Raw genomic sequence first — 13311 nt, forward strand, 5'->3', positions numbered from 1 at the left:
TGACTGGGACAAAATAATACATTAATCTCTCTTTTAAAAAGGGAGTGGCCTGCAAAGCTAAAATCTGTGCACACTGAAAAAATATATTATAGGGAATAGAACCTTGAATTCACATTCTCTGTGTTCTGTTTGCCTTTAAAGCATAGTGCCTTTTAGGAACGCAGCCCTGAATTTGCAGTTCTCTGTAATCTAGCTGATGTGAGTTAACCTAACATATTCTGCGTAATTCTACATTTATACAGGCAATTGCTTTGCATCTGTCTATTTACAGTGAAGTCCTGGTGGGATGTTATTCCTGAAGTTTTGTTCTTGCTGTGACACTAACAGCCATTTTCCTATTTACAAAATGGGTGGCTCATTTACATCATCAAATCTTTACAACGGCTACCAAGTTAATGATTGCAAAATAGACAGAGGGCTTTAAAATAAGTGGTAAACTATTTCTTATTCTGTTCTTCTGTTGATCAGAGCCAGAATGCATTGTGTGTGGCACTGTTTAAGATTTGACTACTCTGCCTGTTTGTTGGAACTGTCACTAGTTACCAGTTCAGTTGTGGACTCATAGCTCTAATCCAGTAACAGGCTCTCAGAGGCTTCATTTGAACAGGTACCCAAAATCACTGCTTCTCTTGTGTGACAGATCTCTGGAGGAGAACTGCCTCATGTTGCATGACTACTCCCAAGAGCCACCACCACCAGCTGGCAATGCTCTTCATTTGTTGGCAGCAAAAGGTGGAGCTTCCTACATAGTGGTCTTAAAATTGTGTTTGTTCCTTTCAAATTGCTGTAGGAAATCTCCCTGAATGTATCCCATTATTATGTGTTATATACCCATATTTTATGGAATTATTATTATTATCATCCACGTTATAACTAAAAGTAGCTCAGCTGATAACTGGAGAAAGATGTCTGAGTCAAGTACCACATGTAACAACAGGTTGTAATCAACTTCAGAGTGAAGTTATAAATTTCATTCAGATGCTTTTAAAAGTAGAAAAAGTCAGCTTGAAATCACTCTAGTAATAAGCAAGCTGACTGCTTTGACAAAAACAGTCTCTGGATGCAGTGGTGGAGAAGCTCTTTCACAGACTCTGCTACCAGTTGTAACACTTCAGATTTTGTTAAGAGTTGTTTTCAAGTCTCTGTTGAGCCAACAGTGTAGCAAGAGGAGGAAGGTAAAAGCTTTTTGACCTCTGACTCAAAAACAGACTCATGTTCTAATGCAATTTCAATGGAAACTATTGTATGTAAAAAGCCAAGAAGTGAAGTCATTTATACATCAGATTCAAACAGCCTTTATGCTTACTAACACTTTTCGTTGTGTTTGACTTTGAATGTCATATGGTTTGGGTTATAATGAAATAAATGGAGTGCTTTGAATAACCAGTCTTTCAATTTACATCAGAAATCAGCCACAGTCATACTTTAAAGGCAAGGAAAAAACTTTTTACTTTGGCTATAAATCATCACAATGACTGTATACTTCATGTTCTGTTTTTTAATTGCATAGTTTTGTCAACCTGAATTTTATGCCGGTATTTATGATTGTATAAAGTTCTTAAATACAACAACCAAATAGCCCTCAGGACATCAGGACAGGTGAACAAAACAGCTTTTCATGTGTTAACAATTTAGATTCTAACAGTATCTTGGATACCTTAGAAAATAAATCAGTAATAATGGGAAAAAGAAGTCATTTAAGGCATTTCTCCAGGACGTTGTCACAGTCTGATACATATCATTCTGCTTTACAGGTACGTTTCAGACTTAGGCAATCTTCAGCAGAACTAAAATTTCCTCAGTTAAGTAGTAATTAGGAGCACAGGTGAATATAATTTAGTCTCTGATGTTGCAACTAGTAGCAGGGAGGTTTTACAAGGAGTGAAGTTCACCTTTGGAATTAGATTTCTTAAATTCCTTGTGGTTTCAGTCTTCACACTTGCTGTTCTGACATCATTTGTATCCTGCTCTGCCTCTCATTTTTTTTGGAACCAGTCAACTGATTGCTCATTATCATAATGATTTTGCATTCACGTAAATGACTGCAGAAGATGCAAAGCAACAAAAAAGCAAACCCAGGAAATCTTCAGGATGAATGCTTTTTTCATGAAACACATGAGGTTTCAGAGTTTTCCAAAGTCTACTGTTTATTCCTTTATACCAGATTTTGTGTTAAACATTACTAGAAGCATAGAACTTGAATGTAAATTGGGAAAGAACGTTTGTATTCTGTGTCTGTGTTCCTGAGGGGTTCTGGCTAGGAAGAACCGGTACCCCAGAAGAGGAGATGCTCAGTCAGGATGCTTGCCTCTGTTAGGCCCAAAGTAGTCACTGTGTGGACTATTACGGCATTACATTTCCCGTCAGCCCGTTTTTCTTGACAAGTCTTTGCCTTGCCTAATTTTCAAAAACTGCACTGCAGAAAAGCAAACAGTTGCTTCATAGGGCTTGTCACAGTTCTGCTTAATAGTGCTGATGTTTAAATATAATCACCATTTTCTTTATATGTCACCTAAGTAAATGGAATAAAATTCATTTTTTAATTTTTCAAGAGTTCACTTTTATGTATATTTGAATCTCTATTTGTGCTATCTTGCTACAGTACATCTGATATGCTGTAAATGCATAGTTTCTGAAGTGACTGGGTTCTTTTCTCTTGCTTTGGGTATGTATTTTTCTGCAGGAGTACAATGTAAAGTTTCCCAAGATTGCTTAATGATTGTTCCCTTGCAAAAGGTCTGGCTTGAGTCACAGTACAAATGTAATCTTCTTTCGTCTCCATGGAACATTGCCTGTAGGCCGTTGCTCCCTGATTTCTTGCTTTGGAAAGAACCAGAATAGTTTAACTCATTTTAGGCACCTGGAATAAATTGCAATGGCAGTGCAGCAGCGGTTACTCCCTACCCTGTTCTCCGCCATTTTCCCTCATCACTGTTGCCTATCAGAAGTGACTCATTTTCTTTGGGACAAGGGGGCATTTCCCAAGGTAGATGTTATATCACTGTAACCTGGCAGGAAGAGGAAAGGGAAAAATCACAGAGGAAACGAGCTGCAGATAAAACATGGTGGTTTGCTAAAAAGATACCTTTTATTAAAAATAGCCTTGACTTGACGTATTGTAAATTTTAGTCTTTTAGATTTTATTAACGTGAGGTTGAAGGGAAATACCCCATAAAGTTAACTTTTGTACAATACTTTGTTGTGGTCTTATAAAAATCATTGTATTATCCTATTCTATCTAGTTGAATTAAATGCAAATTGTACGTATCAGCTACCTTAGTCTGGGGGAAGATGAAAGAGAATAGGGGAAAAAAAAAAAAGAGAGAGAGGACTGAAAGGAATTTTAGTACTGTTTTAAGAAAAGGAATTAATGTTTCCAAGGAGCATTTCAGAAGTACTGAGTTATGCCTATTATGCTCAGATTCTTGTATGGAAATTCAGTCTTGTTTGAGGCCAAGGAAAGCTGTGCCTGAGCAGGAAAGGGAGATTGGTTTCCTGCATCGTAACACAGTGCCATCTTCCACTAGCTGGCATGGTCCCCTCAGTTCTCCTGATGCTCTTGACATGGTGCACTGCTGCCAGGATTACTTTTTTAGACTGAGTGCATTTTCACATTTTTCTGTCCAAAAAAAAAGGCCTAGAGAGCATTATTCATAAGTGAAACAGAACAACTTTATCCTGCGTACACACCTGATTCACCAGCCAGGTGCCACTGGACATTCCTTGAACAATCCTGTGTGATTAGATCCTGGTTAAGCTTTCCCTTGATCTTCGATTGATGTGGAGCTGTGCCTAATGCATTGGCAGTTGGTGTAGGCTTTCTGGTTTTTCTTTCCGTTTTGTATAAATAAGTAACTGTTCTCTTTGGGACACTTTAGTTTAATATTCAGATTTGGAGAACTGAAATTAGAGTCAGCACATTCTGACAAAAACATAGTTGCATAAAAGGTTTTTACATATAAAGGATCTTCTGGTCAGTTTCCAGTTTATCTTCATTTTTTTCTGCTTCCTTTTGGACTTATTCAGCATTGCTGAGTTCCCACATGAACATCTGCAACATAATTTTGATCATAAGTGCTGTATAATCATACATGCTATAAATATTAGATTGTTTTTTAAAGGCCAATTCACTTTGATTTTGAATATTAAGTGGAACAAACAAAAAATATATATTATTCAGACAATTGCTCTAATTTCAGTGTCCTCATTTCTGGGCTAAAATGCAAGTGAATTCTGCTATTGCCAGGGTTTGAAATGCATAGTCTTCTAATTAAGTAGTATGCAGAACCACTCAAAGAGCTAGCGGTAGAGGCATACACAGGATTGAAACACATAGCAGACTCTTTTGCAACTGCAAAAGATTTCTGAATTAGGTGAGTGAGACTATAAGAGAGAATTTCCCCAGTTTGGGACAATGAGAATGTTTCTCATGCGATATATTCAGAAAAAGGAGAGACACCTATGCAAAAAGCCCCCCCCCAACAGGTGTGGATGTGAATATTTGCAGTTTACCAAGTAAGCCTTTTCAGATTAAGTGAGCTTCTAGTACAGTGGGTGTAAAATTTGCCTCACCTTACCTTACCCTAACCTTGACTTGCATCCCAGACCTAGCATACACATCTCTTGTTGCCCATTCATATTTTAAGTGCATTTTTGCCCAACGCTTTCTTTTCCTCCAGGAAAGCTGCGCTGGCTATGCCAAGTGCCACCTGGGTCGTGTGTGCCATGGAAGTTACTTTGCTAGCAGAGTTTCTGTAGTCATGCTTAATTTTATGTTTTAGAGGTCTTATTGCAGTCACATGGAGATGTCAGGTCCATTACCCCACTACTTTTTTTATTACTGTCTGCTGTGGGCCCAACAAGAAAATGAATAACAGGGCCCAGGATTCTTCAGTACTTTTTAAATCCTTGAAGATGGACTTTTCCCCACCATGGACAAGTCAGAATTGTAAAACCAGGTGATACAGGTTGCTGCTGATTTATCTGATTACTGGGGTCATATTAGGGCGTAGTGAGTGCTTTTATAGATAAATAAAGCAGACTTCTCAGATGCAGAACTTGCTGTCTGCTAAGAAGTACAGGTGAGCTGGAGATGCATGACATGTCAAATGAGAGGCAGTGAAGTGTATGCATCTTTTCATTTCCTACCTGGGTTTTCTTTTCTGATAACCACATAATGGAGAGAATGGACCTGTAGGTTTCTAGGCCTCAGGAAGGAGGTAGGTCTAGAAAACTTCTAATATAGTAATTCCTATATGCTTTATAAATTACCGTTTCTCCTGTGAACAAACAATATTTGCCTGTATGTAAGAACTTACATAGAGGCTGAGTCCAAAGGACAGTGGTATGGGTACATATCTTTGTTTACTTTGTTTTGTATATAGTTCTGTTTATGCCAGTGTATGGTCATATGGTATAGAATCTTTTATTTTTTTTTCTATTATTTAAAGTGAACTGTAAGCTAGACTAAGACTTCCTAGACTCTGGTTTTCGTAATTTCTGGATAAGAGGAATAAAGAAAAGATATTTTCTGATTTCAGAGAGCATCTGTATTTGATATGGTACCTTCATGTGTATCCTTAAAAACTACATACGTGCCAAGATGTGTGCTTCTAACCAATTTCACTTCGGCACTGGGCTGAAGCTTGCAGTTTTGTGTCTCATGTATTTACTTGCTTGAAAAGATATGTGCACCTAAAACATTTCTGGGAGATATAATGGCATTCACTGCCCATATCTGGGCACCAACTTGTAAGGGAAACCTCCATAACATCTCTGAAGTCATGAAAACCACAGACCTGCCCTTTCAATCTGTTGTCTCCAAGTCAGACGTTAGGGACTTGATATATATAAAGTTCTGTGCAGGTGTCTCTTTCCAGTATGTCCTAAACTGAAAGTGTGAGTTAACAGGGCAAACTTAATTAGAAGGTGGTAAAGATGCAGAATCTACCTCTGCCTACACTCATGGAAAGTGCAGTGGGCCCAAACAAAATAAAAGTAGATCACTGTAGTGTTTGGGCATGCTGGCAGCAATGCTCGTTGTTCCAGTTAGCCAGATAATTTCAGTCTAACTCTTCATTTAAATGAGCATGTAATCTGGGGGACCAAAGCAAACTCCTTACTCACGGAGTGAAGCTAAACACAGCATCCAGCATCACTATTTGCAAGTTGGCAAATTCCTTCTTGAATAACATCTGATAATCATCCTTGTCTGCGTGACCTGTATGTCAGCATATGCTAAGAGCACATCTATTTTGAAACCGGTCTTAATAACACAGCTGCAGCCCTGGAGAAGATTGTGCTGCCTGAACATGCCTCTGCACTGCTCAAGCTAAAGGAAAGTTCTGCAGCAATCAGTAAAATCTAGTCTGACCTGGGGAAAGAGTCTTATAATTAACCTATTATTGCGAGATTTTTGGATTTCTTCCCTAAGGAAAGAGAATCTAGTCAAGACATGAAAAACGTGTCAATCTAATATAATAATAGTGAAGCCCTGTGGTCCAGTGATGCATTAGATTTATGAAAAGCTCTTTTCTGTTTATCTGATACAAACACAAACTTGCTCTCAAAAACATTATATAACTGTTAATCCATAATACATTTATCTTGTCAGTTGAAAGAGCGATCTGCAGTGACTAGCATTTTTTGGATGAAGCAGGTCTTTATGGCTCTCTTTTCCATTTCTGGCAACTTTCTTTCATACTGCAAGCATTATTTCTCTGATATAAAATGTTACAGCATAATTTTAGGCTGTGGTCCATATCCTGCTAATCAATGTAATTGCCTTCCTTGTTCCTCCCTGTCTCCTTTCCCTTTTCCATTCATGTTAACCACAAAATATTTTCTCTGAACTGATGTGACTGAGCTGGAATTTCTGTACAGTATCACCATAAAAAAAAAAAAAAAAACTTCCTGGCAGATAATTACAAAGCAGATAACGAACTTTGTGACTGAGATTTCCATAATACTCAGTTTACTTCGTAATGTTTATCTCCCCAGTCAAACCTTCCCTGGAATGGCTCTTTTCAGTGAATCAGTGAATTCCACATTGTCCATATAGGATATCAAAAAGAAAAAATGCTGCTGCTGCTTTCAATTAGGAAAAAAAAAAGTTTTATAATAACAGAATTAAATATTAGAGGGGATTTGTGTTATTTGATGCCTCCTTGCCTTGCAAGCAATGTCAAAATGAAAATATCAGGTGAAAATTTGGAAGGACGTTTTCTTAGTTGTAGTTCTTGATAGGGCACATATCTGCATGTAAGTGCTATCACTGCATTTTCTCACAGTACTGTTTTTCAGAAATAAGCTCTACCCTGTCTGAAATTTTGCCCTGAAGTCAATTTTTCAGAAATACACAACCAACTTTTGAATACAAGGTATAGACCTCATCTTGCTTTGATAGTTCTGCAAGTTGCTGCTTTGTATTGATAGCTTCTGAAGGCATTTTTTTACATACGCCTACAAGTAGGATTTTATTTTTTTTTGGTGGATCTATCATCTCCTTTAATAAAAATTATGTGAGGCGAGATTGTGTAAAAGTTTCCTGTGCATATGCCGGAAAGACAGGATTCCTGTCTCCAGCTTCAGAAGTCTGGGGCATGTACATATGTAGCTAAGCCTGTCACTTGGCAGGAATGAGGTAACTTCAAAAGAGAAAAAGTTGTTTTTTTATTGCTGACTTTCTGATGAGCTTTCTCTTCTAGTCAACAAGACTACTTTTTTTTTTTCTACAAAAATCTTCAGGTGAAATAACATTTAAAAGAATACTACCGTGGCCTTCGCTATCCATGAGGAAATGGTTGGCGACCTGCTACGGAGCTTGGATGTGCGCAAGTCGATGGGGCCGGATGGGATGCACCCGAGGGTACTGAAAGAACTGGCGGAGGAGCTGGCCGAGCCGCTTACCATCATTTATCGGCAGTCCTGGCTATCAGGGGAGGTCCCAGTTGACTGGCGGCTAGCCAATGTGACGACCATCTATAAGAAGGGTTGGAGGGCAGACCCGGGGAACTACAGGCCTGTCAGTTTGACCTCAGTGCCAGGGAAGCTCATGGAGCAGATTATCTTGAGGGTCATCAAGCGGCACTTGCAGGGCAAGCAGGCGATCAGGCCCAGTCAGCATGGGTTTATGAAAGGTAGGTCCTGCTTGACGAACCTGATCTCCTTCTATGACAAAGTGACGCGCTTGGTGGATGAGGGAAAGGCTGTGGATGTGGTTTACCTTGACCTCAGTAAGGCTTTTGACACCGTTCCCCACAACATTCTCCTCAAGAAACTGGCTGCTCGTGGCTTGGACTGGCGTACGCTTCGCTGGGTTAGAAACTGGCTGGATAGCCGGGCCCAGAGAGTTGTGGTGAATGGAGTCAAATCTGGTTGGAGGCTGGTCACTAGTGGTGTCCCCCAGGGCTCAGTACTGGGGCCGGTCCTCTTTAATATCTTTATCGATGATCTGGATGAGGGCGTCCAGTGCACCCTCAGTAAGTTTGCAGATGACACCAAGCTAAGTGCGTGTGTCGATCTACTCGAGGGCAGGAAGGCTCTGCAGGAGGATCTGGATAGGCTGGAGCGATGGGCTGAGGTCAGCTGTATGAAGTTCAACAAGGCCAAGTGCCGGGTCCTGCACCTGGGGCGCAACAACCCCGAGCAGCGCTACAGGCTGGGAGATGAGTGGCTGGAAAGCTGCCTGGCCGAGAAGGACCTGGGAGTATTGGTTGATAGTCGGCTGAATATGAGCCAGCAGTGTGCCCAGGTGGCCAAGAAGGCCAACAGCATCCTGGCCTGTATAAGAAGCAGTGTGGCCAGCAGGTCTAGGGAAGTGATTGTGCCCCTGTACTCAGCTCTGGTGAGGCCGCACCTTGAGTACTGTGTTCAGTTTTGGGCCCCTTGCTACAGGAAGGACATGGACGTGCTCAAGCGAGTCCAGAGAAGGGCGACCAAGCTGGTGAGGGGCCTGGAGGACAAGTCTTAGGAGGAGCGGCTGAGGGAGCTGGGCTTGTTCAGCCTGGAGAAGAGGAGGCTCAGGGGCTACCTTATCGCTCTCTACAGTTACCTTAAAGGAGGCTGTAGAGAGGTGGGGGTTGGTCTGTTCTCCCACGTGCCTGGTGACAGGACGAGGGGGAATGGGCGAAAGTTGCGACAGGGGAGTTTTAGGTTGGATGTTAGGAAGTACTTCTTTACCGAAAGGGTTATTAAGCATTGGAACGGGCTGCCCAGGGAGTTGGTGGAGTCACCATCCCTGGAGGTCTTTAAAAGATGTTTAGAGGTAGAGCTTAGCGATATGGTTTAGTGGAGTACTTAGCGTTAGATCGGAGGTTGGACTCGATGATCTTGAGGTCTCTTCCAACCTAGAAATCTGTGATACTGTGATACTGTGATACTAAACTATGTCACAGCTAATCCATCCTAGTTAAGTGCATTGGCATGGCTCTCTAATGCAGTCAGTTTCTATCCTATAAAGATAGAATGAGTTTAAACAATAACAGAGGTTGCTAGTAATATAGGCTATCTATGAAAAACCAAGGGCAATTTTCCTATTGTCAGCAAAAGGATACAAGAGGAAAACACTTGCCATCAGTGGGCTGTAGCATCTCTTTTCCGGTAAAGGGAAATATTTCCCAAATGTTTTTGCTGGCTGCAATTGCAGCACTCTCAAATAGAAGATAGACTTGAAACATGGAGGAAAAATGGCAAATTCTACCAAGTGCGTGCTGGATGTTGGAGTGCCATCTTCCCTCTTGTTTGTTTCTTGTTTAAGATATGTCTCTTCTTTGGAAAGTTCACCTCTGATATAAGAATGCCTACATATTCCCACCGTTGTATACTATATTAAAAAAATAAGCATAGGCCTGCCTGAGAGGGCTTGATATAGATAAGTAAATGGTAGTTCATCTCAGGTACACCGAATCATTTGAACATGTTGAACTCTGCACTTGGAAAGGACTCAGCAGCAATCCTTGCGTATCTTCCTTCCCAGGACAAATTTCAGCTCTTCGTTCCTCCCAATAAAAGGAAAAGATAATTATATTTGAAATACTTTCAGATCCCTGGATACCTTACATTCTAGATACAAGAATGGCTATACATTAGATATAATACAAGCTAGATACAAGCAAGGGCTATCTCTCAATGCTTACCACAATGTAAGCTAAATCGTGAGCACTCTTTGACTTCCCAGAATTTGTTTAGGACAGAAACGTAGCACTAGTCTTAACAATGGGGACAGGTTCATTCACTGATGAAATGCAGCAAGAATAAAATAAATGAGCCTTTCAAAACATGAAGGATGGCCTTAGGCTGTATGAGATATAATTAATGGCTGCTTATTGTAATAAATACATTGCTGTAGTGTTTACAGCGTATGTAAAATCCTCTTTTTGAGGCAGAAATAGTAAATAGCAGTAGCAGTCAATAGCATTTCACAAATAGTATCTTCTTCAGGGTACCATTACAAAGCTGTTAGGCAAAATACGTTTCTTTTCCATGAATACTGTGGAGCACTCTTTTTTAATTACCGGAAGTTGGATATTTTAATCTATGTGCCAAATGGCAAGGAAAAAAATATTTAATGACATTGTCCCTTTGAATCACCTGATAAATGTTATCAAATTGTGCCACATACTGCAGAAAGATTATGATTTCAGTCCTCCTTTTGTTGCAAAGAAACTCTGATTTTTTTCAAAGAAAAAAAAAAAGTCCTGATGACAGTGTGAATGATACCATTTCAATTTATAGGGTATTGTTCACTTCAGTCTTTCATCAAACATAAGAAACTTTCTCAAACTTACATTCTATCATATTTTTATGGGAGATGTGCAAAGGCTTTCATGCTTTGCTTAGTGCTTTAAATGTTTCAGAAACTTTGAAGCAGGGTTGTGAAATAATGTGACCACTGTGTCTAACCTCCTATGTTAGCACCAGCTACACATTTCTCATCTCACACCTGAATGTAATTTGGTGTCTGATTGACACATTTCTGTACGGTTGTTACCTTTGCTGTAAAAAGATTCTAGTGTAATCACTTATGTATTGCTTTCTGCCTTGTTGTTTTGTTGTGTTGGTGTTTTTGTTTTTTTTCCCAAATGCAGGAACTCAGAAACGGAGATATCTAAATATGCATTAACATTTTGCATGTCTTTTGAGACCATAATATCTCCATGTGAAGGCCAGAGTGACAATAGTTTGGACTGTGGGAAGGAGTGCTATTCCTAAAAGGAAGAATAAGATAGGTAACAATTCATCATAATTTCATATAATGAATGTATGTCTGTAGCTGTGGGAACCTTGAGGGGTATGTACACAAGGAGGGAGCGGATTTGTCCCAGGCTAGGATGTCCCCAGGATGTCCCCTGGAAAACCGTTTGGGAATTATCAGGGTGAAAATGTGTTTGCCCCGTGGAGAGCTGCCCACAGGTTTAGCTATGAGTAATGGAATGAAAAGGAAGAGGGAAAACAGCTTCTTGAAACTGAGGCTTCTTAGGCCTCCACAGGAACGCTGGTAACAGTATTAACAGACAGCAACTTCAGAAAAGTCTAGATGATGAGACACTAAAACCTTATGCTGCTGTGATTATATAGCAATAAAGGCAGGCTGTCATGGATATTCCTCTGTATTCCTGAACCATTTCTCCAGGCTCCCTCCTATATAGTAGGTTTGGGAGTTTAAGGGCATGGGGGGGTTCTTTTAGTCCCCTTGTTTCAAAGTCTGACAAGCACTGAGCTGAAGCAAAGCCATGTACTTTCCTTGTATTTGTCATCATGTTACACCTTGAGCAACTGCAGCGTAACTGAGTATAATGCAAAATTCTGCAGCTGTGGCCAGTGCTTCCCTGGCATTTCTGGTCTCTATCTATTGAAAAATCCCACTTGGAAATGAAGCCGGCCACTGGAATTTGCTAATTCCTTTTTGAAGGCAAGTATTTCTGAAGTGGCTGACAAAGGTGAGTTTAAGCAAAACAGTAATAGCTGTCAGATGCCAGCACTGGAGTTATCATTTCTTGTAATCTCTATGCTGGAGTGGAGTAGATGCCAAATCCCAAACGTAATGGTGATGGAAATGTCTACATCACCTGGATCTTTTGGGATCTGTGTTGCAGTACTCAGGCTTCACTACCTAGATGGAAGAAAACAAGTTGTTTCAGTAAATACATGTTGAAAAAATCCACACTTCATGGGTTCTTTCAGTGACAGCTCCATGTAAAAACATATCAAATGGGTGTGTACCTCTAAAATACTTTATAATTCTAGAAAAGGTTCTGTTCTAGAGAAAGGATTTTATGAAGCTCATTTAGAAAGAGTTGGGACAAATACATTAGATATATTGCCAGAAGAATGTAATATTTTTAATGGATTTCCTACCATACAGAAAGTAACTGGTATAAAACATCGAAGTGCCATTAAGTTGCAAGATTCTTGTAAGCACCTGGCTGAGATAAGAAAGCTGTTGTTTTACAGAATGCATCTTTTTACTTCTTTCCTACTGTGTCACAGCCTAACATTGATGGCAATTTCAGGCTCCTTTATGTTCTTACTGATCCAAAATTCTAAGTATTATGTTTGATTCTCCTACTTTTTCATTGCCAGTGCTGAAACTCATGTCAAGAAAGCCATCAGCTTGCTGTTTTGCTCAAGCATCCAGCTACAGAATATACCCCCCATATAACAGTACCTTAGTTTAGTGTGGATCATGTTATGAATTTGTGATTTGTGAAGCTGTAGAAAAAGTTTCCCAGGGGAAGTTGTGGAAGACGTGCTACTTTTTATGCGTAAAGCTACCTCAATTAATCTCAGAATCACAGAATCGTCTAGGTTGGAAGAGACCCCTAAGATCATCTAGTCCAACCTCTGCCCTAACACTAACAAGTCCTCCACTAAACCATATCACTAAGGGCTACATCTAAACATCTTTTAAAGACCTCCAGGGATGGCGACTCAACCACCTCCCTGGGCAGTCCATTCCAACGCCTAACAACCCTTTCAGTAAAGAAGTTCTTCCTAACATCCAACCTAAACCTCCCCTGGCGCAACTTTAGCCCATTCCCCCTCGTCCTGTCACCAGGCACGTGGGAGAACAGACCAACCCCCACCTCTCTACAGCCTCCTTTAAGGTAACTGTAGAGAGCGATGAGGTCTCCCCTGAGCCTCCTCTTCTCCAGGCTGAACAGACCCAGCTCCCTCAGCCGCTCCTCGTAAGACTTGTTCTCCAGACCCCTCACCAGCTTCGTTGCCCTTCTCTGGACTCTCTCGAGCACCTCCATGTCCTTCTTGTAGCGAGGGGCCCAAAACTGAACACAGTACTCGAGGTGAAGCCTC

The 13311-nt window shown here is 40.5% G+C and overlaps 1 protein-coding gene across 9 annotated transcripts in view; it reads left to right on the top strand.

Annotated features, from left to right (window-relative positions):
- ATP10B (ATPase phospholipid transporting 10B (putative)) overlaps positions 1–13311 on the top strand; it is a 156107-nt gene that overhangs the window by 84546 nt on the left and 58250 nt on the right. For 2 of the 9 annotated variants that reach the window (XM_080554977.1, XM_080554974.1), the window contains one exon: positions 11088–11228. The exons of 6 other annotated variants lie outside the window; for them this stretch is intronic. The gene's annotated coding sequence lies outside the window, so the exon portion shown is untranslated. Of the gene's footprint in view, positions 1–9064; positions 11229–13311 lie in introns of those variants that run through there. One more of the 9 variants, XM_080554976.1, reaches the window with a different exon arrangement.

This window comes from Anser brachyrhynchus, assembly GCF_964034855.1.
Source record: "Anser brachyrhynchus genome assembly, chromosome: 14".
In the NCBI taxonomy this organism is placed as follows: Eukaryota; Metazoa; Chordata; class Aves; order Anseriformes; family Anatidae; genus Anser; species Anser brachyrhynchus.